Below are 26,266 nucleotides of genomic sequence, written 5' to 3' on the forward strand. Positions count from 1 at the left end.
GAACATTACCTAATACACCTTAATGAACATCCATATCACATCATGGGAATTATACCAAGATCACGCACCAATATTTCACACACACTGTCACACTGCAACTTACCTGTAGTAAATGATATTATTTTTGTTTCACAGCGATAAATAATACGGACACAACGCAGTAAAACGTCTCATCCACGGTAATTGACGGCATACACTATTTACCCACGTATGATCAATCGCAACCCGACAAATACAACCGAAAATCTGTTAGATCGTTCAAGTTAACACACCCTTGTCACCTACGTGACATTGACAAAAGGACTAACGCTACTAAAGCATTCTAGGAAAGCAAAAGATAGACAAGTACAATAACTTATCTGGCTTCTTCATGGTAATTCCGCAGCGGTTTAATCATCATTTTTGTAATTCCGTCCATTCCGGCAGAGGCCTGAGTCCGCCAGGGCACTATATTGGTTTAGCACTTCATGTTGTTCATTTACATTCCCTGGTCAGATAGTGATTTAACATCTCCGGCCGCCACCTGAAACTTGTACAATATCATTAGGAATATAATTTCACACTAATTGTATTTTCACTATTCCAGTTTGATACTGGCCTGAGGAAACATATAATTCGAGGTTTGCAAATGATTTTGGCTATTATATAACTTATATCTGGGCTTATTCTTTATGTTTATCAATTACAGAACCAGATCCTTAAGCTTGCTTCTATTATCTTCCTTCATACAGTAATCAGTAAGTAAAACACGAACTCCTTCCATTATTATTTACAATAATAATAAGTTGCTTTCCATAAGCAGAGAAATCCTATGCTAGCTATACATGTGTTTTTGACATTTGAGGAACTGAATAACAACTCTAACCTTCATCATAGAAGTTGCTAAAGGAAAACACACACTATTGTTCTTCTTCTTACTATGAAACACGTCAGCACGGGCCCATTAGATGATTTGCCATATGAAGTTTCATGCTAATCCATGGCCCCCTTATACAACTTCAAACTAGATATCATGTCTAGCCACATTCTTCTCAGCTGATGCTGACATTGTACTGAGCTCTTGCTTGTAAATAAAGCTGATCTTGACGTAATTCGACATGTACCACGGGGTCTTGAGTTCGATCCACCGGCTCTCATCCATTATGTCTATTCTACACTTACGAGTTGTATCGGTTCTTTTTATCAATATGCGCGTAAGCCGCATATTGACACGTTACACCTTTTTCCAAGTCATTGATACACATTTCATTTCACTTATGACTTTCAATGACCGGCCGACATATTGCTACAGGTCATTGAAAGGTCATATATGTGATACGGAAATCTAAAAAGCCTCATTGCTTCAAGAATGTGCGATCATTACCTACTGCCTATGATGCCAACCATAAAGCTTGGATGACTCAGATCTTTTCCGACAGCAGTTAATTGCTCTGGATTCAAAAATGGGTGTGCAAAATAGGAAGATCCTTTTCATCGACCGTTGTCCTGCACATCCCGTGGATGTTAATTTGAGGAATGTGCCGTTAGAATTTCTGTCTGCTAACTGCACAAGCAAGCTACAACCTATGGATTTATTCACTTCTTTAAGTCACTTTATTGGAAGAACCTGGTGCAGCGAATTTTATTCCTTATGGATGTTGGAAAGGATCCATCATCATTAAAGTTTCAATCCTGGATGCACTTCACTTCATTGCAAAGTCTTCGAAAGCCGCGAAGCAGACGACCATCTCATTGTTTCTTGAAAGTAGGATTTTTCAAGAATCATCCCGAATCTCAGCTGCCAGAAGAAGAACGAGGAGGAGGAGGACTGCTACTTGATGTATGGATAATGTTGCAGTCAGACTGCACTACTGAAGATTTTCCTCGGGTAGATGATTCTGTGATCACTGTAGAGGAAAGAAGTGTGGAGGAGTTGGTTGCTGAGCAAACAGCAGCAGAGTCTCCCACCAGTGACAGTGATGAAGCAGAGGCAGACAGTAAAGTGATGCCTACCAGTGCTGATGCAAGTGCAGCAGTGGATGTTTTATGCAGGTATCTGTCATCTGTAGAGGGGGGTGAAAATAATTTTCATAACCTTTGTGAGCTTGAAAAACAAATAGAGGTCATAAGAAATAAGAAGTGTAAACAGAGATCAATTCTGAGCTATTTTGGTAGAAAGCAGTGATTGTGTAGTTTTCCATATGGAATAAATTTGTGTTAATGTTGTAAGTACAGGTACAATAGTAGCAATTAAAATGTTTCATTCAGAGAAAATATTGCATCTTAGATAATTATATAGCCATTCTAAGAAGGTAACTACTGTATATTAAAAGAATATATTACACAATTTTTAACCACCTACCGGTAACCTTCTCCTGGGCAAAGAATGAGCAAAATTACAAAGGCAGTGTAGTCGACAGTTAATACAGTACAGTAATTAATGTACATGGACCTTTATTTGAGGTAAGTACAGTAAATTGATTGAGATTGAAATACTCCATAAATTAATAATATGCATTTGTGTAACATTTACCTCCTTTTCCAGATCATTTATATATATATTGCAACCTTTTATAGCTAGTCAACAGTCGGAGAACACTGAGACACCTCAGAGGTGCTCGGTTCGCAAATAGGACGCACAAACAAAATATCCAAGGATGTGGCATGCATAGGAAATATGAACTTAAATTATGGCATATAATAAAGAAAATACGAAATAAAATTTATATATGGCATGGTTTATTAATAACAAAAATATTTTCAAATTGTCATCCTTTAGAACTGTGATAATGAAAATGATCGCTAATAAATTTAAAATATATCTCTTGATGTACAAATGAAAATAATCAAATGGGGTGGTACATGATTTCACGCCCTATCTTGCCCTAGCAAATCACAATTATATGTTCATTTCAATAATTTTGTTCATGTTAATAGATTTCATTTGATTTACTGAAAGCTCTGGATTCAGACGATCTGCTCTGAAATATTAGAAAGAAAAAAATTCAGATTAAATTTTGTACAATGATCACATTAAGTTTCCAATTATCTACCCAAAATTTTACGTTTCTTTTTACAATTAGATAATTTGATGCTATAATTTCCATTTAAAAGGTCCAATGAAAATAATCTGTTCAATTACCAGTCACTTACTGGGTTAACGAAATTAAATAAATAAATAAATAAATAAATAAATAAATAAATAAATAACTTAAGTCTGGAAATGTAATATACATTTGAAATGGTCTGCCTAACTCAAAGTTTAACTTCCAAAATGCCATATCACAAATCGATGAAATTAACACTATCCACATTGTATAAAAAAAAAAAAAAAAGGAAAATCAACTCCAAAATACCATAACCATATTGTAAAACTAGGTTACGCTAATATTTACACAGTATTTTACACTATCTACAATTCAGACTACACAAAAGATGATCATATTGTCAGGATATCATTAAATAATTCTAGGATAGCTGAATGTACTGTAAAATTTCTAGTGTTCAGTCAGATGACCTGGGTGAAAGTCCTCGAACATTCGGGAAAATCTCGAATTCGGGCAAAGTCTCGAATAGTGTTCCAGAACCATCGTGAGTTATCGTGAACGTTATAGTTATAAATTACAGAGAACTTGAGATAGAACTAATTAAGCATAACTCCTCAAAGACGTAGGCAAATTCAAACAGACATAGGCACATTCAAACAAGCGTAGGTTCATCGTCTTAAATCACGCAAATATCTACCATATTACACTACCAAATTATCACCTGCCTCAATAACCATCTTCTACAATCATGGCGTGACTCTATTCTCGAAAAACTACATCACTTATTCACTATAATATAATTTCTCTCGAAGACAAAATTATTACCTTAATAATAATGAAATCTCTAATAATGACCCCTACTATACGACAATATATTTGTGATCCACCCCGCGATATCACAAATTCATTCTAATATCATCACGCAACAAGTCCTACGCATATATAATTCTCGAAGATTCAATCCACCTACTGATTCTCAAGTCTTAACTCAACTATCTCTGTTCCGCACTTACGTACACGGGTTCTGATTCAAAATGACGGAATAATTTTTCTTTTAAGACTGAAGTCCAAATATCACACAATTATATCCCAACAGATATCATATACGAGAATGTCTCGCTTCTGTGCGACTACTGTACATCCAGAAAAATCTAATACACGTACACGAATGTCCTAACATCATTATAAAGATTGATAAATTTATAAGATGAAACCCTGAGAATTATTACTGCCTGATACACCTAGTATAATTCATAAGTCATGTACACTGTTCCAATATCACATTACGCCTATCTAACAAGGATAAATGTATGAGGATCAGCTATTGTCACTATAATATGGCAAAGTACTATGACTACACAACTGAAACAGACCGCAAGACCATTTACCAACTACAGCTACATAACTATCCTTCTACAAACAGATTATATTATACAATTGCGTCGACTTAGCTTATGATGTCTTCCTGATGTTGAACGGCTGGTCGTCCTCAATAATAACACAATCACAGGTGCCTTTCTCTCAGCCCATCGCAGTCAGCTCTGGTCACATGGGTTTAAGCTTCCATTTCAACACCCACACATATAGCGGTATGTGAAATCACCGTGACGATGTTCATAATTATTCTCTTCTTGAGTTTCAGGCTGAAACTAGTACAAAAAAGATTAATAAATTTGTTACACAACACTTCCTGGCAATATTGTTCAAATATTAAACACTGTAGGCAGCTCAACTTAACTTGACGTCTGCTGTGTTACGTGCATTGACAAGCGTAATATTCCAAATGGTGTATTTGTAGGATCTCTGACTGTGTTAACACAGTTCAACTCATTCTTCGAGTATAGCCGTCCGCTATCGAACCAAGTACTTGTTTTAACGGCGTGTCGAACACCACTCAAGTATGGCGACTCACACACTGACACAGTAACCTGCTTCTCCCTTCTCAGCTGGCAAGCTGGAGTCCTTGATCCTCTGCGCACGCACGCTCGGACCGGAAATCTCATCAAGTTAACAACTGTAATACTTTCTCACACTGTTTTTGCTTGTAAGATAATGTTCAGAAATATTGTTATTATTATCATTATTATACTTGTTATTATTAGAATACACATCGTCTTTCTAACACGCTATTTGATAGTATCACTGGATTCATATGGTTGGTTATAACTGGTGTTGGTCTGCAAGCTTATTGTACGCTAGCGATGCGTGTTCTTTCTTTCTTTTCTTTTCTTTTCTTTCTTTTCTTTCTTTCTTTCTTTCTTGGACGGGTTCACTCCTAATCGTCGACACCAGGATAAAGTCTGATGGCTTAAACCATTAATTCGAAGAGTATTACGCTCACAGGTGAAGTCGTCGTGAATCCAATGAGTACTAACTCTAAGATATGTCACTCAGTTCAAATATCCGAGCCATCCGGCCTATTGAAACTGTCACAATGTATATATATATATATATATATATATATATATATATATATATATATGTACTTGTACAAGTTGTTTCCCACGATTTACACTCCCCCCCCCCCCTTTTACACCAATATTCCTTGATCCCTTGAAAAGTGTAAAAGAGGGGTAATACTGTAATTTTTTTGTCAATTAGATTAAAAATAAATAAGGTAATTGATACCCCCCAAAAAATTAGCAATATTTGTTTTTAAAGAGGGGAGTTGTGTTATCTATTGCCATTGCTACAAAACCTTCACAGTTATGTGAAATTAAAACTTCAGTTTATTGTACTCGAAGTAAATTAGGTGAATGTTGTCAGCTGTTTATCTTTGGCAGCCCTCAATAATCATGAGTGTTTCCATTCTCCTTGTACTTACAAAATTTCATTTAAATTGTTATTCAAATAATATACTTGCTGGGCTGAGTGGCTCAAACTATTGAGGTGCTGGTCTTCTGACCCCAACTTGGCAGGTTCGATCCTGGCTCAGTCCGGTGGTATTTGAAAGTACTCGGATACGTCAGCCGCGTATCGTTAGATTCACTGGCACGTAAAAGAACTCATGCGGGACTAAATTCTGGCACCTCAACATCTCTGAAAACTATCAAAGTAGTTAGTGGGACATAAAGCAAATAACATTATTATTATTATTATTATTATTATTATTATTATTATTATTATTATTATTATTATTATTATTATTATTATTATTATTATACTCTAAATAAACTTTGAGCACATTAGGCAGTGTTCAGTACATATAGTATGACCTAATATGTTGGAAGGTTCTTTAGAGTACAATGTGGTCATAAAAATTAAATATTCATCAAATAGCAGGATTCCTTTCAGGGGTCAATTACATTGTAAATTTTGTTTCATAGCCATGTTTTATATACCAGGTTGCCTCTAAATAGTGCTAATAAAATGTGGATTTGGCATATGTATGCAACTGTTTTTTCTTCAGGATACTGGTGGTGAAATTCTACCATTACTGTGTATTGCCTATATGAGTGCATTCTCATGTAAGGATGGTTTTGCAATAAAAGAAAAGGCCAATATTTTATCTACCAAAAAGAAAAGACAGAACTATTTATAAGTGTTGCTTTTGTACTTGTCATTATGTACAGTATTTGAACATTAACAATAAATTCTGCTGATGATTGTAACAATCTGTTGTGTATATTTCTTTACCCACTTATTTATTTTGATAGATATAATTTGTTCGCTCCCTTGCTCTCATATCCTTGCATTAGTCGTCTCATCTACAGTGTTTAAATAGAATAATTTTTTTAACTTAACCCTAAACCGGGCGCGCTGGTGAATTTCGTTCACCAACCTGCGTATTTCATTTGTAGTTCTTAGTTCCTAAGAGCTACAGCTGTCGTGCTGCTAGTACCTTCCAGCGAAGTCTTATCGATACTCTCAGTGTAGCGGTATCTGTTCAGGAAGTTGTACATGTCACGCTATTCGACCTTTACTCGCACGTGAAGTCATTTGGTGAACTTTCTTCACCACGCGCCCGGAAATGTAAGTAAAATTGTACCTTAAACGTTCTTGGAGTTTCATTATTTTAAAATGTAGACTATAGAGGAAACAAAAGTAACTACCTATTTTTATTGTAGGGCGAAGTTTGTGAAGGTTGAAGACATACAAACGCTGTTACAGAAATTATCTGATGAGAAGCAAGGATCTGAGGGTGCTGAAGTTTGTGATTTTTCTGATGGTGAAGATGAAGTGGTAAATTATTCAGACGTTGATCATGACAGTGAGAGTGAACAGAAAGGTTATGTAGGTGTAGTTGATAGCTATGAACACGACGAACTAGAGGCGGATTTTTTCTTTGGGAAAGACGAAACAATGTGGTGCACCACTAGCTTTTCAAGGGCTACCTCTATGATTGAAGAATCTTTCGTTTCAACTCATGAATAAGTGGTTGGTTGAACGAGCTAAGATAGGAACACTGCCTCCGGATATCCGAGCAGTGTTATCCCCATACCATCAGGAAGAAACATCACAAGAAATAAATGTGCCATCGAAGAGAGTACGATGAATTCACTGTGAGCAGAAACAAAATCAAGTCACCACAACGAAGTGTAAGCTTTGAGAATAATGATGATGATTAATGAAGATTGTTAGAAGTGTTTCAATTTAAGTCCTCACGAGTTAAGTATTAATCTTATTTTATTTTCAGTCTTCACCCCATGAAATTTTTACCCTTTTATTATTACGTGTAAGTACTGTCACTTGTAATTTGTGTTGTAATTATTATGTCTAAGGATTATAAAGCACATAAGGGGTAACAATATTAGTCGTGTAAGAGTTGGTACTTGTTAACCAGTTGCTAAGACTAAGAAAAATGAATGGTGAACGAAATTCACCACGCGCCCGGCAATGTAACATTTATAGGCGTGCCCGCTTTTGGGTTAAAAGCTAATGATTGATGGTCTTAGGCAGAATCTCAGGACTAGTGCAATGACCTGTCACTCTCGAGTGTGCTGTCACGTGGTAGCAACTTGTGGTAAGCTTATGGCAAGGTGGTGGTGATGGGAATTGTTCTCGCTCGAGTCTTGAGACTGGCAGCCAAAATCTCAAGAATCTTGTAAAGCCTCTCGAGTCAGAGTAAATAGTGCTGTGATCTCGGCAAACCATTTCATGTTGTGAGCATTTCTCTCACAAAGTATGGGACTCGAGCTGTTTTTATCAAAATGTTCATAAGTCTAGTGACTTACACTAATCTGACTTCCCAATTCAAAGACAATTAATAGTAGACTTCCATCTACCAATAATACAATGTAATTTGTTCAGTCAAAGAACAAAGTAGTGATTGGATATAGCACTGCAAACTCCAAGAAAGTACGATAAAGAAAAAGGATCACATTTCCGTTTAATATGTTGTTACACATGCACAATATCTTTTTATGATTTCTTGTCCCCATAATACTGTATATTGGATCTTTTTTGTTAATGTTAACTTAGTTGCTTATTTGCACAAGGAAAAGAGAAAAGGCCTTATCAGACAAGACTTCCCAGGTTTACAAACCTAAAACTGAAGGGTAGGCATCGGAAATGAGAGTGCATGTATCTAAAAACTTAAGAACTTCTCAGTGTCCAGGTAACAAGAGAAATCTCGTTAAGACTGCTGTGCTTCTGATTTCATGCATTACACTTGAAAGCGAGTACATGCTACGAAGTCTCACTCAACCAGACAAATCAGGAAATGGTTTGGTCTTCCATTCACAGCGAATAGCATAGATGTACTGTATGTGTAAACAGGAAGAAGCATGATAGGTAGTCTGATTTACACTAGCGAGACCACAACGCAGACAGTACAAACAGTTCATTTGAGTCCAAGCTTTCAGTTTATTGCATTTCATGATACCATGACATCTATTTATGGTATATCGAACAGATCTGCCTCTTTCTGCTCATAATTAAGTGTAAGATGTTTTGTATACATTTCTGAGAAAGTCATGGTCCTGTGATTATTTCACAGATGTCTCAGAAAATAAAGTGCAATGTAATTTTTACTGTTGGTGTTTTAGTTTCAAAAGCAAAAAAATACATCAGGCTTGATTCACCATTTGGAGACCCACGAGACATTTCAAGGCAGTCAAGCATTGTATACTCTCTCTTCTACTTTGTAGTCTGCGTTTGTAGCTTCAACTACTAGTACTGTACATTCTGTTCTTCATTCCTTTTTGTGAATAAGTAGTTAATGTACAGTTTATAAACAGTAAAAGAAAAGGACGACAACATTTTATTTAATTGCAAATAATATTTCATCGGATTTTAAAGATTTCCTAAACTGGGTTTTGTTGTATGGCAATTCATTTCTTTATGTAAATTAGTAGTTCATTAATAAAATACAGAAAATCCAATACATGCTGCTTAGAAGGCGAGAAATTCTAAAAAGGTGTTGCACAAGTATTAGGACAGATTAACAGAAAATGTGATCCTCGGGCTTGGGACTCAAGTCATTTACCAAAACGGTAAATAAAAATGTAAACAGACTCTGGGATGGGTTTAAAGCAATTGTTGAGGAATGTGAAATAGGTTTTTACCTTTAAAGGTGGTAAGGAATGGTAAAAACCCACCGTATTATAAGAAGGAGGTGCAGCTTGGAAAGAAATAGAGTTAGAAATGGCTGTAGAAGTAAAGAGAAATTGAAGGAAATTACAAGGAAATTGAATCCAGCAAAGAAGTCAGCTAAGGATAACATGATGGCAAGCATAATTGGTGGTCATACAAATTTTAGTGAAGAATAGAAGGATATGTATAGGTACTTTAAGGCAGAAACAGATTCCAAGAAGGACGTTCCAGGAATCAATAATGAACAAGGGGAGTGTGTATGTGAGGATCTTCAAAAGGCAGAAGTATTCAATCAGCAGTATGTAAAGATTGTTGGTTCCAAGGATAATGTCCAGAGAGAGGAGGTGACTAATACTAAAGAAGTATTAAAATTTACCTATGATAATGACATTTACAGTAAAATACAAAAGTTGAAAACTAGAAAAGAACTGGAACTGATAAGATTTCTGGGGTTATACTAAAGATAATGAGTTGGGATATAGTACCATATCTGAAGTACTTCTTTGATTATTGTTTGCATGAAGGAGCTATACCAACTGAATGGAGAGTTGTTATAGTAGCCCCTGTGTATAAAGGAAAGGGTGATAGACATAAAGCTGAAAATTACAGGCCAGTAAGTTTGACATGCATTTCATGTAAGCTTTGGGAAAGCATTCTTTCTGATTATATTAGGCACGTTTGCAAAATTAATAACTGGTTCGATGCAGCTTCGATGCAGTTCGGGTTTAGGAAAGGTTATTCCACTGAAGCTCAACTTGTAGGTTTCCAGCAAGATATAGCAGATATCTTGGATTCAGGTCAAATGGACAGTATCACGTTGACCTGTCTAAAGCATTTGATAGGGTGGATCATAGGAGACTACTGGCAAAAATGAGTCTAATTGGACTAGACAAAAGAGTGAATGAATGGGTTGCTATATTTCTAGAAAATAGATCTCAGAGAATTAGAGTAGGCGAAGCCTTATCTGACCCTGTAATAATTAAGAGGGGAATTCCTCAAGGCAATGTTATTGGACCTTTATGTTTTCTTATATATCTAAATAATATGAGTAAAGAAGGAGCCTCCGTGGCTCAGACGGCAGCGCGTCGGCCTCTCACCGCTGGATACCGTGGTTCAAATCCTGGTCACTCCATGTGAGATTTGTGCTTGGACAAAGCGGAGGCGGGACAGGTTTTTCTCCGGGTACTCCGGTTTTCCCTGTTATCTTTCATTCCAGCAACACTCTCCATTCTCATTTCATAGCATCTATCACTCATTAACATAAATCACTTTGGGAGTGGCGACCCCATCGTACTAATAGCCTATATCTGCTTCATTCATCCCATCCCTGACCCGGTCAATGACTGGAAAACAGGCTGTAGGTTTTCATTTTCATGAGTAAAGAAGTGGAATCAGAGATAAGGCTTTTTGCAGATGATGTTATTCTGTATAGAGTAATAAATAAGTTACAAGATTGTGAGCAACTACAAAATGACCTGCTGTGAGATGGACAGCAGGCAATGGTGTGATGATAAACGGGGTTAAAAGTCGGGGTCGGGATAATCACATAAACAGGATTGTAAATAAAGGGTACAGATCTCTGCACATGGTTATGAGGCTGTTGGGGGTTGTAGTAAAGATGTAAAAGAGAGGGCATGCACGTCTCTAGTAAGACCCCAAACAGAGTATGATACCCTCACCAGGATTACTTGATGCAAGAACTGGAAAAAATCCAAAGAAAAACAGCTCGATTTGTTCTGGGTCATTTCCGACAAAAGAGTAGTGTTACAAAAATGTTGGAAAGTTTGGGCTGTGAAGACTTGGGAGAAAGAAGACGAGCTGCTCGTCTAAGTGGTATGTTCCGAGCTGTCAGTGGAGAGATGGTGTGGAATGACATTGGTAGATGAATAAGTTTGAGTGGTGTCTTTAAAAGTAGGAAAGATCACAATATGAAGATAAAGTTGGAATTCAAGAGGACAAATTGGGGAAAATACTCGTTTACAGGAAGAGGAGTTAGGGATTGGAACAACTTACCAAGGGAGATGTTCAATAAATACCCAATTTCATTGATATCATTTAAGAAAAGGCTAGGAAAACAACAGATAGGGAATCTGCCACTTGGGCGACTGTCCTAAGTGAAGATCAGTATTGATTGATGATATATTTGTGTTAGAGTAGTAACATCTTGGGCAGTCCAGCTGGATCAGGTGGTAGTGCGTTGTTATGGCACCTTGCCAGGATGACTAAAACTTCAATGGCAACTATGGGAGAGATGGTAAACTTCAGAACAGCATATGTGACGGAAGAGGCAGCCCAGCCCTTGGAATTAATGGAATCTGGGGCAGATGTCCAGCTTTCAACCCTCTTGATGGCTGCTTGGACATATCCCTGAGATAAGACATCTAGAGAACAGTAGCGTCAGACCGGATGTTGTGTAGAGGATGGCGTCGGATGAACTTCATGGTAAATAGCCTTGGTATCAGATGGTAACCGGTTGTAAATATTAATAGCTATTCATTTTTTTGTTGACATGAATAGTACAAACCACAGGGTGAATATGATAATACTAAATACATAAATACATAATACCAAAGCGTTTGCTGCACAAGACAGAATAATTCAATGTCACGACAACCTCGCGACGAAGTAGTGTACCCATCAGGATGCACTCACCTATTATAAAACTATGTATAGCAAGTTGGAATGGGGTTTGTGATTGAACGCTTGCTGGACTGAGCAAATTTGTTACACCGAAGACTTTTCAACATTTGTTGGATACAAGATTCAACCTGGAAAGGAGCTGAATCACAGAATATCGGCAATGATCTCAAGCTAATTTATCATGGTAAAATTTTAGATAGAACAGAATAGGAATAGCCATTGATAAGAATTTCCAAGAATGCATAATCAAAGTGCAAAGAGTTAGTGATCGAATCATAGCAATTACATTTGCTTTAGATGGTCAATAATGTGATTGTCGTATCAGCTTATATGCCACAAGTTGGTCTATCGTACTCTGACAGAAAGTCATTCTGAAATAATCTGCATGATCTGCTAGTCCACGCCAGGCTCAGAGTCAAGGTAAAGTACATAGGTGCTGATTTCAGTCGCCATGTAGGGCAGACAATGATTCATCATACAGTACATAGAAACTGGGGATATGGTTGTCTGAATGATCGAAGGGAGGACGTCTTAAATTTTGCATCAGTCTTCAATCTGTCAATAAAACCTTTTCAAAGCCCCATGAACAACTTATAAGGATGGTTGCATGTACAGCAAGGTGCATCTTGCCCCGTTTCAAATTTGAATAATGCACATCTCTAAGTATCCAGGTAGGTGTACCTACCATAGCCGGCAGTTTCCGTACATAGCCGACTCATTCATGTACTTACCGCTGCATACAATGCCAGAATGCATATCCTTTATAATTATGTTATACTGTGTCAAAATAGACCTCTGTAGAAATGAAAGAAATGAACGCCCTAGTTGCTTGTTGACACGTATTTATGGAATGGAGAAGACCCGTGGTTGGCTATTCGCATACTCGGCACAAACAACATTCAGCTCCATCTACCTGTAGGCCTACAACACGCTGCTCGCCACACAATGCAGGGACAGTGCTCTTGAGATCTTTCAAAATTTCTTGTGAGAAAAAATACCTGCGCTAGTCTTTGAGAAATCTCGAGACTTTGCACGTTGTAAAATTCATTGTTTTTTAATCGGTATTGAAAGCAACTTCTTTTAAATATGTAAAATTTTATTGTGTGTTATTTTCCACCTATTCAATACAATCAATCATAAGTTTAAAAGGGGCAAAACATGTCCTATGTTTATAATTAAATGAGGAAAGAACATTAATCTTATGATTGATTTTATTGAATAGGTGTAAAATAACACACAATAAAATTTTACACATTTAAAAGAAATCTCGAGACCCCATCTCAGACTGTCCATCACTACTCTGAAATGGGATTAAGGCAATTGTCGAGTAATATGAAAACAGGTATATGCCTTTAAGGTGGTAAGGAATGGTACAGACTTGCTATGGACTGTATCGTGATTGACATGTCTAAAGCATTTGATAGGGTGGATCATGGGAGACTACTGGCAAAAATGAGTGCAATTGGACTAGACAACAGAGTGACTGAATGGGTTGCTATATTTCTAGAAAATAGATCTCGGAGAGTTAGAGTAGGTGAAGCTTTGTCTGACCCTGTAACAGTTGAGAGGGGAGTTCCTCAGGGCAGTGTTATCAGACCTTTATGTTTTATTATATATGTAAATGATATGAGTAAAGGAGTGGAATTGGAGGTAAGGCTTTTTGCGGATGATGTTATTCTCTACAGAGTGATAAATAAGTTACAAGATTGTGAGCAACTGCAACATGACCTCGAAAATGTTGTGAGATGGACAGCAGGCAATGGTATGTTGATAAACGGGGCTAAAAGTCAGGTTGTGAGTTTCACAAATAGGAAAAGTCCTCTCAGTTTTAATTACTGCGTTGATGGGATGAAAGTTCCTTTTGGGGATCATTGTAAGTATCTAGGTGTTAATATAAGGAAAGATCTTCACTGGGGTAATCACATAAATGGGATTGTAAATAAAGGGTACAGATCTCTGCACATGGTTATGAGGGTGTTTAGGGGTTGTAGTAAGGATGTAAAGGAGAGGGCATATAAGTCTCTGGTAAGACCCCAACTAGAGTATGGTTCCAGTGTATGGGACCCTCACCAGGATTACCTGATTCAAGAACTGGAAAAAATCCAAAGAAAAGCAGCTCGATTTGTTCTGGGTGATTTCCGACAAAAGAGTAGCGTTACAAAAATGTTGCAATGTTTGGGTTGGGAAGAATTGAGAGAAAGAAGAAGAGCTGCTCGACTAAGTGGTATGTTCCGAGCTGTCGGCGGAGAGATGGCGTGGAATGACATTAGTAGACGAATAGGTTTGAATGGCGTCTATAAAAGTAGGAAAGATCACAATATGAAGATAAAGTTGGAATTCAAGAGGACAAACTGGGGCAAATATTCATTTATAGGAAGGGGAGTTAGGGATTGGAATAACTTACCAAGGGAGATGTTCAATAAATTTCCAATTTCTTTGAAATCATTTAGGAAAAGGCTAGGGTGCAACAGATAGGGAATCTGCCACCTGGGCGACTGCCCTAAATGCAGATCAGTATGATTGATTGATATTATAGCAGAGAAGTAAAGAGACTAAGAAGGAGATGCAGGTTGGAAAGAAATAGAGTTAGACATGGTTCTAGAAGTACGGAGAAATTGAAGGAACCTACTAGGAAATTGAATCTAGCAAAGAAGTCACCTAAGGATAACATGATGGTAAACATAATTGGTAGTCATACTCATTTTAGTGAAAAATGGAAGGGTATGTATAGATGCTTTAAGGCAGAAACAGGTTTCAAGAAGGGATTCCAGTACGTAAAGATTGTGACTAGTACTAATGAACTATTGAAATTTACCTATGATAACAAAGACATTTACCGGGCGAGTTGACCGTGCAGTTAGGAGCGCGCAGCTGTGAGCTCGCATCCGGGAGATAGTGGGTTCGAACCCCACTCTCGGCAGCCCTGAAGATGGTTTTCCATGGTTTCCCACTTCCACGCCAGGCAAATGCTGGAGCTGTGCCTTAATTAAAGCCACGGCTGCTTCCTTCCCATTCCTAGGCCTTTCCTTTCGCATCGTCGCCATAAGACCTATCTGTGTCGGTGCGACGTAAAGCAACTAGAAAAAAAAAAAAAAGACATTTACAATAAGATACAAAAGCTGAAAACTAAAAAACCAGCTGGAATTAATAAGATTTCTGGGGATATACTAAAGACAATGGGTTGGAAGTACTTATTTGAAGGGCTAGCCTGAAGTCCTTATTTGATAACTGTTTGCATGAAGGAGCTACACCAAATGAATGGCGAGTTGCTATAGTAGCCCCTGTGTACAGAAGAAAGTATGATAAATATAAAGACGAAAATTACAGGCCAGTCATGTTACATGTAAGCTTCGGAAAAGCATTCTTTCTGATTACATTAGACATGTTTGCAAATTTAATAACTGGTTCGCTAGAAGGCAGTTAGGGTTTAGGAAAAGTTATTCCACTGAAGCTCAACTTGTAGAATTCCAGCAAGATATAGCAGATATCTTAGAATCAGGAGGTCTAATTGATTGTATTGGGATTGGCCTATCTAAGGCGTTTGATATGGTAGATCAGGGGGGACTACTGGAAAAAATGAGGGCAATGGACTAGACAAAATAGTAACTGAATGGGTGGCTATATTTCTAGAAAAAAAGAACTCAGAGAATTAGAGTAGGTGAAGCTTTATCTGATCCTATAATCATTAACCTGGCAGTGGTCGCACACATGGTGCATCTTAAAGTGGTCACGGTGGGTCACCATGACCCACAAATTATTATTTAACTTATTTCATCAGGACTTGTTATTTTGTGAAACTATGTTTGTACATCAATTAATACTATTATCTTTGACATAGAAACAATCAAACCTTTATTTATTTTCTTACTATACAACTACAAATTTATTTTTAAAACCTCCACTTAATTGCATGTGTTACAAAGATTAGTATTCTGATAAACTGATAAATTCAGAATCTCTGGCTAGGATTAAAAAGACATTTACAAATCCAGCTTCTCACAGTTCTTGGTCTCTGGTTCAGGCATTTTCCAGACACTCTAGGCAAGTCAGTTTGCCATGGATTCCAGATACAAACTTCTTACAGATCGCACATGTCTGATATGTTTTGTTGCCAGTCCTGGAGCACAGTGCACATCTTTTTCGTTTTATGGTACCGTCATCTTCTTGAGGTCCCTCAGGGAGTGGATCCGTTTCTTTCAGAGTGCGTAGAATTTCCGTCCTAAGCTGACGGCTAAGATTTCCAGCCAGCAAACGGGTCCTCATATACGGCGTAACCAATTCCTTGGCGAGTACTTTCAAGGACTGCCTCCTCACCTGATGGTTGTCTTTGTTGTTCCAGGAATAAACAACTAGTGCATTGATAACTGTCACATCCATAAGATGAAAAAATCCAGTAAGTGGCCACCTGTTTGTTTTTCTACCCACAGAGTAACTTCTCGACATTTCATCGACTATGTCAACCCCACCTTTTGTTAAATTGTAGAACGTAGTGATCTCCAATTTATTCACATCACCTGTGCTAGGATCAATAGATATACTGTGGTGCAGTGTTGAAATTAAGATAACAACCTTTCCTTTCTTTGGTACGTAGAGTTGTAAGATTCTTGCCATATCCAAACATGGAAGAATGTACCTCACGCCCCGTACTTTTCACAAAGCAAAGAGGAAGCTGTGTCTTAATTTTTTTAATGGTACCAACAGTTGTTAGGTTATGTTGCAGCAACATGTTCTGAGCTAGGGGAACGCTTGTGAACCAGTTGTCGTGGGTGACATTATGTCCACTTCCTGAAATAGGTGATACAAGCCTCATTACAACTTCAGTAGGAGTGTGTATGATTTGATGATACTGACCTTGTAGTTGTTTCCCCAAGTAGACCTCCATGTTCAGGATGTAGAACAATGGAAAACACCTTTATGCCATACTTAGTGGGTTTATTTCACATGTTTATTTATTTATTTGGGAAACAGAAACAGCGAGAAGCCGAATTACAAAGTTCCGCAATGAAAATATATTTACAATAGAGTAGCACAAGGCAAACATAAACAAAATAAGTGTAAGAACAATGAAGGAAAAAACATCTAATGATAAAAATAGAGAAAAATGAAAAACTAACAGGATAACTGTAGAGACACAACAATTAACAACAAAACATAAAGGCAAAAGAAACGAGGAAAACTGAAGATTGAACATAAAACGAAGAGAAGAACTTATAGCTAGGCACAGTAAGATAAATAGAGACGTAACACATAAGTAACAGTATAGTACAGTAAAAAATAAATTAATACTATTATCTTGGACATAGAAACAATCAAACCTTCATTTATTTTCTTACTATACAACTACAAATTTATTTTTAAAACCTCCACTTAATTGCATGTGTTACAAAGATTAGTATTCTTTTCTGGAATATTGTTAAAAGTCAGAAATAATTTTACACGAATGCCTTCTAAGAACATGAAGAAAGTTTTAGAGATCATTTCTGAATAGATATTACATTATGTACAAAAGACGGAACAGCAATGAGAAGAGAAAAAAGGAATATGAAGAAAATGTACTAGGTTAAGTTAAGGAAGAATCGTTTAAAGGAGGCATACGAAGAAAAAATGTCCAAGTTCCTGTCAGAAGATAAAGAGTTAAGGAGGGTTGGTATGTGGATAAATAAACTTCTTTGAATGAGAGAGAGGCGGGAATATGTAATATGAAGGGACGGATTAATCCTGGTTTTGCGAGTTGGAACATGTAAGGAAAAGAAGGATGCAGGTTCAGGGGAACGAAATAAACCATTAACAGTGTTATATAGGAATCTAAGGTCGGCTACTTTCCTGCAACAAGATAATGGGCGAAGGTTTAACTTATCCAGTATCTGATTACTGCTCAAGTTTCGACAATCACATACTCTGGCTCTAACAATGGCACAGAAGAATGACTGCACGGGATCAATGTGATTCAGATTAGTGGGTGAAGAGGTAGACCAAATGGGAGACGTGAATTCAATAATCGGTAGGATGCAAGATACATAGTAGGCTCGGAGGGCGTGGATATCTGTGATGTCAGAAAATCTATACAACAAACCGAGAAGTGACATTGCTCGTGATGTTATCTTTTGTATATGGGGGACAAAAAACAATTTACTGTCAAACAACACTCCTAAGTCATTTTGTTCTGTTAGAGTTGGGAACGGGTTACCGAGGAGGGAGTATTTACTAAGAATAGGGAATTTACGAAGCGTGATTGAAATAGAGGAACACTTGGTAGGATTAGGCTTAAGACGCCATGTGGAGCACCATTCAGAGAGTGAATTAAGCCCACTCTGCAAGGAGTTTACATCTGATAAGGAATCGATTTGTTTAAATATTTTACAGTCATCTGCAAATAGTAGAATTTCTCACAAAACGGAGGATATAGTATAAATAAGATCATCAATAAATAAGACAAAAAGAAGCGGACCTAGGACACTGCCCTGTGGGATGCCAGAATGTACCATAACAAGACTCGAACTGAACCCATCAAAAACTACACGCTGAGTTCTGGCATTGAGGAAGCTCTGCAGAGACTTAGGAAGCGACCATGGATATTATAACGTTCTGAGAGTTTATAGGAAAGAAGTGCGTGGTCTATGGTATCAAAAGCTTTTGCAATATCAATGTAGCACACGTCAAGCTGAGAACCGGCATTAAAAGCAGATGTTGCACAAGGGAGAAGAACAGCCAGATTAGTTAGGCAGGAGCTGCCAGGAAGAAAACCATGCTGCTGGGACGATATATAAGTGTGAAAGAAAGAAGACGCTGGTGGATAATCTTTTCACAGATGAATGACAGTGTGGGTAATATAGAAATCGGACGATAGTTTCTGACATCAGACTTCTTTCCACTTTTAAAAACCGGAGTGATGTTAGCGATTTTCCAGTCGTCAGGAAAGTAGCCAGCTGAGAAGCAACGGTTTAATATAACAGCAATAGGATGGGCAAGAGTCGTAGCGGTATTCTTAAGGAAGACAGGACTGAGACCATCCGGACCAGTAGGTTTATTTTCTGGCAGGGAGGAAAGTAAAGAATAGACTTCTGACTCAGAGGTGGAAAGATTACTGAGAGTATGAGAAGGAACAGAATCGATACATGGAAAATCTGGGAACTGAACAGGTGCAACAAAATTAGACGCAAAGTAACCGTTGAAAATTTCCGGTCTATTGCTACCACTGGCTAAATTATCACCCCAAGTCACTGTGTCTGGCACATGCTTTGTATTTTTCCTGCTGTTTATAGGAGACCAGAATCTTTTGCTACTACTTCTCACTTCTAGGCAGGCAGAGTTTATGTAGTCCTGGTAATCCTGTTTTAAAAGCTGTTTATGGTGTTTGCGAAGGTCAGAAAAAGTTTTATAGATGGCTTCAGAAGGTGACCTTTTCCAGTCTTTCTTTGTTTTATTCATTTCTGCAATTTTGGTGTCACTTTTCTTCCAGGGTAGGCATCTGGTGGATATTTTACGAGTGGAACAAGGTCACGGATCACAACACGAGTCCAGTCATAGAACAGGTCCACTGCTTCTTGGACTTCACCCAGTCGCAGCAAGTGCCAGGGTAGAAGAGAGAAGGTGTGATTGACAGCCTGCCATTCAACCTTTCGCCACATGGGTACACAGTTCCTGGTATAGGGTCGATGACTTTTCGTGGGGCGGGGAGGGACAATAGAGAATGTTGCCTCTACAGACTTGTGGTTCGATTTTAAAATATTTCGTCCCACAGAAATAACTGAAGACTCAACGGAGCAGAGCAGGTAGTCAAGAAGACTATCCCCACAGGTATTCTCAAGGACGTACTGTTGGAGGCCTAGGTCCGTAATATAATGGTCGAGATACCACTTGTCGAGGCTATTAGAAGGGACACCTTGTGCAGTAGAATTCCAAGATACAGAGAGGTTAAAGTCGCCCAGTATAATTACATTAGGATTCAATTTAATGGCTTTCATTACAGAAGAGAGAACATTTTCAGAATAATTGAGGATTGAATGAGGTGGTCTGTAAAAACAAGCAAATAGACATTTGGAATGCTGAAATTTCACTTCTATCCAAATGGCTTCTCAGTTACTACTTAAATCAGAACATAGGTTAGCGTGCCATTTGGATTTAATGGCTAGAAGGACTCCCCCGCCCCGAGATCTATGGTCCATTCTGAAAATGGAAAACTCTTTGGAAAGAGGGATTTCCGTGTCTGCTACAAAGTCAGTTAACCAACTTTCAGAGAAGGCGACAATATCGAAAGAAGATAGTTCTTGTAGGTGGAGTTCACAGTCAGTAACTTTGTTTTTAAGAGAGCAGATATTCTGATGTTGAACTGAGATTGCACTATCCACCGCGGGTCCCGGGTTTATCTCCACATCACCAGCTAACAGTAGGAATTTTAACAACAAACTTAAAGTAGACCGAGTAGAAAATTGAGATAATTTACTGGAGGCTGGAATCGAAGCCGGTGCTACGAGAATGCAAGGAAGGTTTGCAGTCGGCAGTGAAGGAAAATGAAACTCACGAACGGCAGTCAAGCAGTTTCCAACCTGAGGTATATTCAATCTTGAGGCGGCGAGTCGTATACTCCCAGCAAGGGAGGCTTGGGTATACCAGCAGCCGCCATAGTACGTGGAATAAAAACAATGCTGTTTAAATTGTACAGACTTACTTCCGAGCACTTCACAACACATGGAATCACTGGCTGGATCATCTAGACGGACATCACTATATTAATTTGCGCACACTACTTGTTTTGAGACCAAAACTCCTAAAAGAACACAGAGGAAAAACACACAGTTACTCCCACTTGCCACCATCTTGGCTTCTACTGACGAAAGAGACACCTGCGACAAAATCTCCACAGCATTTCATCGACTGTGGTATATTCCGATACACTGAAGTTTGCTTGACACTTAGCTACTATGTATTCAAAAACCTCACGCAGTATAGCGAGTTTATCACCAGCAATTCTAATGTGATGATCCCTTTTATCATCAAAGCAAAGAGCTCTGAGAAGAAACCGGAAGCTCTGCTGAGACATTACAGACCAAAAAATAGGTACTCCAGTCCCATCATCACTCCACATTTCATCCGTGTTCAAGTGCTACGATTTCAATACTCCTGCATAAAACAGAAGTCCTAGTAATGCCTTTATCTCCTCAAAATTTGTGTTCTTTGAGTCCCTTTCACGTTCGTAATTGTCTTTTATTATACTGATGTATATATTGGTATAATCAACAATCTTCTGTAGAATATCATCTGTGAAGAAACACTGCCAAGCTGTCATCGGTGTGATAGCCTCTTTTGCTGCTCCTTTGCACCCTGGAAGATGAGTCACAATATTCCAGCGTTTTGTACGGACTGATTGTGTAGGTTCAGCCAGTTTCCATTTAGTGCCATCTTTACCAGTGTAGTTACCTCTATAAAGCAGTGGGATGTCATCACAGGAAGTAGAGTTGCCTTCCGAATGTTCATTGCCAGTGGGTACTTCATCATCACTATCATCACTTTGTTCCGTATCTGTGTTCCGGACTTGGCCGTCTTGTATTTCTTCTTGAGGATCAACATCAGTCCCTACATCACTTTCATCACCACCCAGTTCATTTTCTGTTTCTGCCAAGAATGATTCATTTAGCAGAGAAGAAATATGGTCTGCTTCTCTCCCATCCATTTCACCGAAACAGGGAAAACATACTGAAATGTAAAATTTAACTCAGAACATTTATGAGAACACAAAAGGTCATGGTGGGTCAGGGTGACCCACACACTACTTTCCTCAAGAACTGCTGCGCTCGAACTGAGTGCCACCTGTTGTGCTGTGTAGAGCGGGTAGACTTAGGAAGATACTGGGAGTGGAGTTGCTGTGTCGCCATTGGTGGAGGAGGAGTGAATGAAAATGTAAGCGTGTGGGTCATGACAACCCACAGCGACCATTCTCGAGGGGAATTCCTTGGACCTTGGACCTTTAAGTTTTCTTATAAATACACACAATATGAGTAAAGAACTGGAATCACAGCTAAGGCTTTTTTCAGATGATGTATAGAGTAATGAATAAATTAGAAGATTGTGAGCGACTGCAAAAAGACATTGACAATGTTGCAAGATGACCAATAGGCAATGGTATGATGATAAATGGGGTTAAAAGTCAGGTTGTGAGTTTCAATAATAGGAAAAGTCCTCTTAGTTTAAATTACTGTGTTGATGGGGTAATAATGTTCTTTATGGGGATCATTGTAAGTACTTAGGTGTTAATATAAGGAAAGATATTCATTGGGGTAATCACATAAATGGGATTGTAAATAAAGGGTACAGATCTCTGCACATGGTTATGAGGCATGTTCAGGAGTTATAGAACGGATGTAAAGGAGGGACACCGAGCTCAATAGCTGCAGTCGCTTAAGTGCGGCCAGTATCCAGTATTCGGGAGATGCTGGGTTCGAAACCCCACTGTCGGCAGCCCTGAAGATGGTTTTCCATGGTTTCCCATTTTCACACCAGGCAAATGCTGGGGCTGTACCTTAATTAAGGCCATGGCTGTTTCCTTCCCTGTATCGGTGCGATGTAAAGCAACTTGAAAAAAAAAAAAAAGGAGAGGGCATATAAGTCTCTGGTAAGATCCCAACTAGAGTATGGTTCCAATGTATGGGACCCTCACAAGGATTATTTGATGTGAGAACTGCAAAAAATCCAGAGAAAAGCAGCTTGATTTGTAGTGGGCGATTTCTGACAAAAGAGTAGCATTACAAAAATGTTGCAAAGTGTGGGCTGGAAAGACTTGGCAAAAAGGAGACAAGCTGCTCAACTCAGTGGTATGTTTAAAGTGGTGGAAAGGTGGAACTTCCCAAACGTACGAGTTAGAATTTGTTAAATACATTAACTCCACCATGAATCAAGATGAAATTTATTACTTGTAATCAGAGGTAGGTTCTGAGCTGTCAGTGGACAGATGGCATGGAATTATATTAGTAGATGAATAAGTTTGAATGATTTTTTAAAAGTATGAAAGATGAAGATAAAGTTGGAATTCAAGAGGACAAATTGGGGCAAATATTCATTTATAAGAAGAGGAGTTAGGCTTGGGAATAATTCATCAAGGGAGATGTTCAATTAATTTCCAAATTCTGTGCAATTATTTAAGTGAAGACTAGGTAAGCAACAGATATGGAATCTGCCAGCTGGGCGACTGCCCTAAATGCAGATCAGTGGTGATTGATTCTTGCAGGCATCCTGTTTACTGATGGTAGCCATATTGCCCTGTGTATTTGTGATGGTCTCTTTCCTTCAAGATTCCTTTCTAGCACCTCTCTTTATCAGGCCTGGATGTTTAATCATGGAATGGCCATACCATTGTAATCTCATCCCCTTGATTACAGCTACGATATCAGTGTCCTTTGTAAAGCTTTCCTTTTTTTTTTCCTTTTCCACCATTCCCCATATTCATTAATAGGCCTGAATATCTCTGACCTTCTTCTCATATACAGTGGGTTTGCATTTGTTAATGTCGAAAATTCATAACCGTATCATACCACTGACTGTATTATTGTCTTGTATATTCTTATATTGGTTTTTGTTTTTATCGTGTCTCATATAGCAAACAGTGTTCCATTCCCTGCCTGAATTCAAATGGAGATCTGGTCCATTATGTCATTTTTCTTAATCCTAAGTACTTGAATGTTTTTACCTCTTTGAATATCATCCCATCAAACCTATTTATAATTCAAGGAGGATAAGTTCCATCTGATCAACTCAATATTTTTTTAAAATTCAATTAAATTTTATATTGGAACACAGGACTAGTTTTGGCCCTTTGACTGGACCATTCTCAGCTAAATACAGGCTGTATCAGAACTATGCCAGCAAAAATATCAGGGATGCTCTTCGTGTTATGTTAAGAACGATGGTGCAATCAGAAAGCGGAGAAAACTTTTCTTTTCAAGAAAATGAGGTTACTTTGTTACTTCCGGGCGCACAATTCAAATTGACGAACTTGGCGTATTCGTTATGCCAGAGCACAAGTCACTGCTGCGCTTCAGGGAAGAGAAGGAGAGGTAGGAGAAGTGGGGTGTATGATGGAGACGCATATGCCAAAGATTGCTCATTTGACTCGCACAAGATTGTCCTTGTCCCTTACAGGCAATATCCACAGTTCGTTTATTAAACAGCTGTAACTGCACAAACAGTACAAGAACAAACTGTAATTAAGACACTCTTGTCAGTCAAGAAATGCACCAGATTGTTTCTCCTCTCATCTGTTGGTCGCAGTAATGTTCTTTATTATTTAACATGCTTGAAGATGCAACACTGCCACCCCACAATTGTGTATTCCTACCCACAACAGTGTAAATTGAATGAAATACTGAACGAGGGAAACAATACACCCAATGGTTTGATTACAGTAGATGTTCAATATGCTCTTCCTACTTCGATGCACATTTCACAACGGTGTAGTAGTGACCTTTGGACTCTGTTTAGGATGTGTGGTGTGTCGCAAATGATGTGGAAAAATGCCTGTATTCTTGGCACAAGTTCATTTTATCTTTCTAGAGGTTCCATAGTAGTCAGTTTGTGCAGAAGAAACTGTACACTGCCTAGTGAGGCTGGGAAGCGACTATGCGAAACGAATGAGGAACTTGTGCATTTGCACCGATCATCTAAATAATATCACAAAAGACAAAGAAGATAAATTAAGAACAATATTTACTAGACATGGAAAAAACAATTAAACAGCTATTTACAGTTAAAACAGAACAAAAATGTAACATCATTTACCTATAATTTGCAGAAAAGTCATCAGCTAAAATTACTGATTTGCAGAAGAAATAGCAGACAAACACTGTCACTGTTGCATTTTACACATTAACTAGCACTTTTTTCACATGAGTTTCATTGAAGCACTCGATACACATTTCTGGTGCTCCTGGACACTCTGCACAGAATGTCGCCACCTTGTTCGTTTTGTTGTTGACAGTTTTCTTACCACGTTGTGCGAATATCTTCTTGTAGCACACTGTGCAGTGTCGCTGCATTTTTCTGGCAGATCCTTCCAGCTTGCCCAGTGTGTGTGCCCTGTTCCTTGTTGGAGGTTTACAAGATGTAGCAGTTCTGTACTGACATAGAGACAAGGCAAGAGATTCCTTGAAATGACGGAAAGATATTTTTCTTTCCAGAACTGCGCTTGCAGTATAGGATCCAGGCATTTACAGCAGTCCCCAGGAGAAGTTCAATAGCAACTTTTCTCCACCGTTTGATACCCTTTCTCAATGGGATGTAGGGGAAGGTGGGGGAATTCCGCCACCAGTTAAATTTTAATAACCGCACATCGAACATGTGCGCGAATAAACATAATCTTTAACAGATGACTACCGAAACACTGCAAAGTATGTCAGTTTACTGTAAGCAAACATGTTTCTACCTGGATATTAAAAATCTAAAATCATCCTTTATTATCTTATTTTGTGACAGCAAATAAACTGAGGTAAGGGCAGTTTAAATTAGCGGTCATTAAATTATGGTTATATTTTATAAAAGTATGATCAATATGAAGTATTTTATAATAAACTTCTGTGTTTTACATTACAAAGGAAAAATTTAATTTATCCTCCAATTCAATACATAACGTAATTCCATCACTAGATGGAGTAATAACATTCAAACATGTTTCAACTCATTTGAGCCATCTGCAGTGAAATAAGGGGGATTAAAGCTATTTACATAATACAAGCTAAAATGTGCTAAAAACATAATGAAGGAACAAATGAAAAACAAAAGAGACATGATGGAAATAAAAAACAATGCAATATACAACATTTCCATCATTAGATGGAGCAATAAATAACTCGTTGAGAAAAATTCAGTGAAAAAAAAAGGTAATATACATAATTGAGTATAAAAAGTGTGTTAAACCTAAGAAGAAAAGAAATGAAAACAAATGATAGACGGAAACAAACAATATGTCCTTATAGTGAGGTTGCCGACCTCTTAGTCTAAAAATGTTGATACAATTCAAAAAACAGGACGAATTCACTGTGTTGAAAATTCAGAACTGACAGTCTGTCTTTGTAAAGTCA

Source organism: Anabrus simplex, chromosome 3, assembly GCF_040414725.1.
Source record: "Anabrus simplex isolate iqAnaSimp1 chromosome 3, ASM4041472v1, whole genome shotgun sequence".
In the NCBI taxonomy this organism is placed as follows: domain Eukaryota; kingdom Metazoa; phylum Arthropoda; class Insecta; order Orthoptera; family Tettigoniidae; genus Anabrus; species Anabrus simplex.